Source organism: Calidris pugnax, unplaced genomic scaffold (genome assembly GCF_001431845.1).
Source record: "Calidris pugnax isolate Ruff unplaced genomic scaffold, ASM143184v1 scaffold155, whole genome shotgun sequence".
NCBI lineage: Eukaryota > Metazoa > Chordata > Aves > Charadriiformes > Scolopacidae > Calidris > Calidris pugnax.
This window is the reverse complement of record NW_015090886.1, coordinates 421,716-428,078: the sequence shown is the minus strand read 5'-3', so window position 1 is coordinate 428,078 and position 6,363 is coordinate 421,716.

Here is a 6,363-nt window from a genome sequence, read left to right as displayed (position 1 = left end):
CCTCTTTTCAGGAATATATTGTTCGTCAGGCTGGATTATCTGGATATGAACCAATTTGGGACCCACTTTGCAGGAGGAGGAGGAGGAGGAGGGAGAGGCGGAGGAGCGGGGCGCTCCAGCGATTGCAGGCTCTGGCAGGGGCTGTTGGTGCTGCTGGCGTGTGCATGTGGGTAATGTGTGTGTGCGTGTGCCTGCGTGTGCCGCTCCCATCCCCCAGCCTTACAGTGATGCTCCGGCTCCTCGCTCTGCCGGAGCCCCCCCCCCAACCCCCCCAGCCATCCCTGACCCGGTTCTGCCCTGCCACGGCCCCCACTGCCCTCGCAGGCATCACCCATGGGTGGCTGCAGACACCCTTGCGTTGGTCCTTTTTGGGAGGATGGAGGGTGGGCACCTTCCAGTCCTTCCTGGCCACCTGCTTGGGGTGGCAGCAGGGCACCGTGGTGCCCAAGGGTCTGTCCTGAGCTCACCGGTTGCAGCTCCACTCCTCTCTGCCTGCTGCGTGGTCCCCAGCACGATGCTCACTGCGATGGGGACAAGACCCTGCTGGAGGTGCTGGGCTCTTGCCCCGCACAGGACGTGCTGCCCCTCTCCCTGCTATTCACCTTCTGCCATTTGCAGAGTCATCAGAAAGGTACCAGTGTCCCCAGGGGGGCTGGGTGCGGGGTGCTCTCCTCCTCCCAGGGCAGAGCAAGAGGGTTGGCAGCACCATCCATCTTCCCCCTGTGCCCCAACCCCATCTTCTGCGTCACCTCTATCTGCTCCCCATCACTACCAGGAGAGTGGGGTGCCCTTGTCACCTGAGTGGAGCTGGGGGACACACACTCCCCCACAGGCCTCTGCCCAGCAGCCCCCCCAGTGCTCCCAGTAAGGTGACTGCAGCCAAACGGAAAAGCGTGATTCAACAAGGGTGACGTTGGAAAGGGGCAGCCAGACCCCGGGGGCGTCCCCACAAGCTGTCCCCCTGCCCAAAGGTGCCTTCCTGGAGCGTGTCCCCACCTGAACCATGGCTAATGGGACCACGGGCAGTTTTGGGTACAGCAGGGTCAGACATGCCCACCCTGTCCCCAAATCCTGCGTCTTGGCCACACTTGGTTTGGTCCCTTTCTGGAGCATCCTCTCCTAAACTGGGTCCTTGCCCAAGCAGGAACCTGGGGTTTTGCACTGGGGCCTGCTTGGGGACATCTTGCGGGGGGACAGAGATGAGCTCCAGAGGCATCCCCGTGAGCCAACGCTCACCACTGGGCACAGGGACGACCCTACCAGCGTTTGGAAACGTGGCTGCAAGGCTGGGAGAGCGGCGTTAGCGGCTCCAGTTGGCACCAGCTCCGCCGTTCCCTTCCCAGCTCCGCTCTGCAGCGAGTCGAGCCGGCGTTGCTCCTCGCCTGGCCGACAGCTGCCTGCTGAGAGCCCTCTCTCCATCAGGGCTCCTGAGAGAAACCCGGAGAAGGATGTGCTGCTTGGATAAGGGATAAGAACATTGAAAAAGGGGTTGTTTTTTTCCTCCTCCTCCCCCCGCTGCCTTTTCTTTTTTTTTTTTTTTTCCTTTCCAGATGAGAAGTCATTCTCTGCAGTGGTTTTATTGACAGTAAATCCACCGGCAGCGGAGAGGCTGCACGCAGGGAGGGATGGGGTTTCAGGCCGGAGTGGATGCGCACGTGGACGCACTTGCAAGCCCTTGCTTTCCTCTGCACAAGAAGCCCCAGTGAAGTGGCTCCTTGTCTCTGAGCCACCCTGGCTGGAAAGAGCATTTCCTGGGGGTTTTGGGGGGGCTGAGCCCCCTGGGACCCTTTTCCTGCAGGAGCCAGGGAGGAGGCGAGCGGTCGGAGGAAACTTCCTTGCCGCTGGCCCCCGGCCAGGAAGGATGCAGCTGCATCCTTGGAGTCGAGTGGAGCGTGGGGAGCGCCAGCATTTCCGCGTTATTTTTCCGGGGAGCCACGTGAGGGTTGTGTTAATTCCTGCTGGGAGAGGCAGCGGGGCCAGCTGAGGGCTGTTGGATGGATGAGGAGCTAACAATTAAGCCTCAGGTGATAACTGATAACAGCAAGACACCAAGGCACCAAGGGTAGCGGTGAGCCAAGGGGTGTGCTGGGACCTGGGAGTGATGGGCAGTGGGGTGTGAGGAGGAGGAGGAGGTGGTGATGGTGAGGAGCTGCTGTGGTTGTATCCTTCCTGTGCAGAATGGGTGCTCAGCTCCAGCTCAGATCCAGTAGCCAGGGTTCCCCTCAGGCATGCCCACAGATCTAATTAGCGTGAAAAAAGTAATTAAGGCAAGGTGCTGCAGTGCTGAGGCTCCCAGCGCAGGCTCCAGCAGACAGGCAGGCACTGGTGTGTCTTGGGAACATCTTGGGAGCTCGGGCCAAGGGGTAACTCCAGCCCTGGTGCTATTTTCTCACCTTCCCAGCAACGTTTGTCCCTCCAACACACACAGCTCTGTTACGGAAACAAACTTCCACCCTGCATCTTGGAAGAGCATCCCCAGGGCGAGGATGGGGTTGCAAGGATAGGTAAGAGATGCTTTTCCATGCTTTTTTTTTGGGTTATGCCCTGCTATCGCTCCCTCCATCGAGGCAGCCCAGGCTTGCAAATTGCCTCTCTATCTGCACTGGCCACCCAGCTGCTGCACAGGAGGCAATTTAATTCATAATGGTCTATTAAGTACCGTGGGTGCTGGAGGTGCCGGGCGCTGCCGCTTCCCTTCCCGGAGCGTGAGGGCTCCAGGGGTGACTGCCCCTGCAATCTCCAGAATTGCATTGTGTATTTAAGGTGAGAGATTTAATTAAAAGACCACCTGTGTGGCGTGACACAAAGCCCTTTCTGCTTCCTGCAGGGGCCACGGAGGCAGTGCTTTGGTGTTGGGCTGCTCGTTGGGAGGACGGTGCCGTCGCTGGCCCCGCGCTGAGAGCTCAGGGATGCTCTGACCCTTCACGTCGGTGGGTTTTGTGAGGCTGGTGCAGTGTCTGACACCACAGCCCTTTGTCACCCCATCCCATCCAGACCTGAAATTCTGGGGGAGAAGGGGGAAAATTCAAGCCCCCCTTGAACCTGGGCTGAGTGACATGTAAAATATCTTCACAGCCGATCTCTGCTAATGGGTTGCAAATTGCTTCCATCAGCTCCGGTATTACAGATTGCTCATCTGAAATTGCTTCCAGGAGCCCATTTTGGGGCCAAACACTTCCTAGCTTGGGGAAATAACCATCAGCATCATTAGCAGCAGTAAATTGTATTCAAATGAGGCACTGTGGGGCTTTACCAGCAATTTTTTACATGTGCTGGTGGGGTAGCTCCAGCGTTAGGGGGCTGTTGGATCCACGTGGGGCTGGGCATCGCTTCCCCCAGCCCCGAGAGCCGGTCCCCACTAGCCATCCCCATCGCTCTGGGCTGCTCCTCGAGGCATTGCTTTGCTCCAGCTCTGAACCAAGAGCAGCTCCATTGCTTCCACGTAGGTCCTGGTAGAGGTCCAGGTCTTCCTAATTCATGAGCACATCATTAATTATCTGCTGGAAGCCAAAGCCTCAGCAACTTGGTGAGACTAACGAGGCTATTAAAAGAGCTGTTTCTTGCCGTCGCTGGTTCTGGCTGGCCTGGAGGATGTTGCTGTCCCAGGTTGGAAAAGGGAGGAAGAGATAACCTTGTGCTGCATCTTTTGGCTCCTGTTTGCTCTTGCTGTGTAAACCAAGCCTGGCCATTTCACAGAATCACAGAATCTTTTAGGTTGGAAGGGACCTTAAAGATCATCTTGTCCAACCGTCAACCTGACTGACAAAAATAGACACCCACACAACAAACAAGGAGCATCATCACTAAACCAGACCTCCCAGCACCACATCAACCCGGCTTTTGAACACCTCCAGGGATGGGGCCTCAACCCCCTCCCTGGGCAGCCCATTCCAAGGGCTGAGAACCCTTTCAGTGAAAAAAATTTTCCTAATATCCAGCCTGAACCTCCCCTGGCGCAACTTGAGGCCATTTCCTCTGGTCCTGTCGCCTGTGACTTGAGAAAAGAGACCGACCCCCACCTCTCTACACCCTCCTTTCAGGGAGTTGGAGAGAGCAATAAGGTCTCCCCTCAGCCTCCTCTTCTCCAGGCTGAATAACCCCAGTTCCCTCAGCCTCTCCTCATAAGACTTATTCTCCAGACCCCTCACCATCTTTGTCGCCCTTCTCTGGACCCGCTCCAGCACCTCAATGTCTTTTTTATGGTAGGGGGCCCAAAACTGGACACAGTACTCAAGGTCTCATTTCTGAGACCTTTACAGAGGAAACCACCATATCGAAACCCTGAGAAAGAAGAACCCAGCAGGAGCAGCTCAGTGATGCCGTGGGATTTTGGAATCAAGCACATCTCCATGGCACAAGCGGTGGGAGATGCGAAGGGTTAGAGACAGCTGGGGCAGAGGGTCGAGTCACAGCCCCCGGTGCTGCTGCTCCCAGGGGTTACCAGTGGGGTTACCCCGAGTGAAAAATGCAACTGTTTAAAATCAGCAGTTTCGCTGCCTCCCTGCTCCGAGCTGCTGGGTCACTCGCCCCTGTGCAGGGTGTCTCCCTCTGATTTATGCCGTGTTGTGCTCTCCTCTCGCTCGCACCCGCTTGGCTCTCCCGGCGCGAGGAGCAGCCAGTCCATTAAACACTGAGTCATCCTCAGCGGCATTTAATTTTGTGAGGGGCAGCAGTTTGGATAATTAAAGGCCTCCGTGGCCAAAGCTGGCGGCTGCGGAGAGCAGGGCTGACGGGGAAGGCGAGGACACCCGGCAGCACCGATTAATGGGGTGTTGCGGCGGTGAGGCCTTGGCCGAGAAACGGCTCCTCTCTCCCATCCTCTTCTTCCCCTCCCTTGCATTTTGGGGTGGTTTTTAACCTTTTCCTTCCTCAGATGAGGGTTTCCTTGGTCAGGTGAGCGCAGTGATGCTCTGTGCTATTTCTGCCCAGATTAACCACGTCCTGATGGGATCTCCCGTGGGCAGATATGCTATCTGGAGGCCTTGGCTTATTAAAAGGACAAGCTGTTCAGGGAGCTGGTAATAAAGTCATGAAAGCTTTTATGAACCGGAGTTGAAGGCACTAATATCGCTGTGCTCTGCGTGGGTGAGAAATTAGACAAGAGTTCCTCCGTGCTGATGGTTTTTTTTTCCTCCCCCCTATTCATCTTTCTCAACAATTATCTTTTATTTTGATATCTTTCTATTTAAACCTTCAGAACCACGTTTGGGATAAAAGGGAGGCTGCATCGCTTAACAACCAGGCACCTTGCAGCGTGGGGGACCTGGAGACAGAGAGATGGGGAAGGTGGCTTGGGCTCTCCTGGGGTTTTGGCAGCAGGAACTGTCCCCAAGGGCCGGGAGAGAAACCCCCTGGGGCCTGTCTCCTGCAGGAAGGCAGGTACACCTCCTCGCCGGTAGCCTCTGCATCTGTGTTGCACCAACATTGCCCACCTGGGTCTGAATGTCTGGGTTTTCCTCCAGCTGTTCATCTTGTCGCTCGTCCCTCTGGGATCTGGGTGTCCCTCTCTGCCTGCTGTGTTTTTTACAGCCCCTCCAGGGCCATCTCTGCTCTTTTGCCATTCTGGCAATCTCGCCATCGATCAGCCGCAGATCTCCGGCGCTGGGAACGGCACATCGCGAACCGAAGGCAAACGGAAACCCTGCAGAAAGTCACTGAGCTGAGCGTGTGGCTTCATTAGCTCGAGCAATTAGCGTGAGGCAATGCAAACCCACTGGCTGCTGCTCAACGACTGTCCTGAAACACTTTCCCCTCGCACCAGCTCCACCTTGGCTGGTCCTGCTGTCCCCGTGTTTCACCCTGTGTCCAGAAAAAGCCTCTTATCTGGGACAGACACAGCTCAGGGGCTGCTCCCCTGGACCGGAGGGTCTTGTGATACTTGGTCTGGGTGGCACCCACGTCTGGAAGTGCGGGGCAGAGACCAAACAAACTCATTTCACAAAATGCTGGGCCATGACTGGGTTGAGCAGGGCTCTGTGCAGTCGTTGCCTGCTGTCCCGCAGCACTGCCCGAGGCCATCCCTCCTGGCTCTGTCTTCTCTTCACCACTCTGATTCCTGTGTCAGAAGCCAAAGGTGTTTTGGAGCTTCATGAGAAGAAATGTCCCATGCCGTGGGTGGCCACGTCGATGTCCCTGCGGCCATGCCCAGCAAAGGCAACCCCCTTGCTGCAATCCCAGGCCATGAGTGGGTACAGCATTGTGTGTGTGCACAGAGGGGTGAGATTTTGGGATACACAACATGTGGTGCAGGGTGATGGGATCCCCCAGCTCCTCCTGGGGTGCAGAACCAGCCCGGGGAGCCTGGATCCGCTTGTCCGATGCCATTTCTTTGCCTGCACTGGCCTGGCTTTGCTAGAGGCTGCT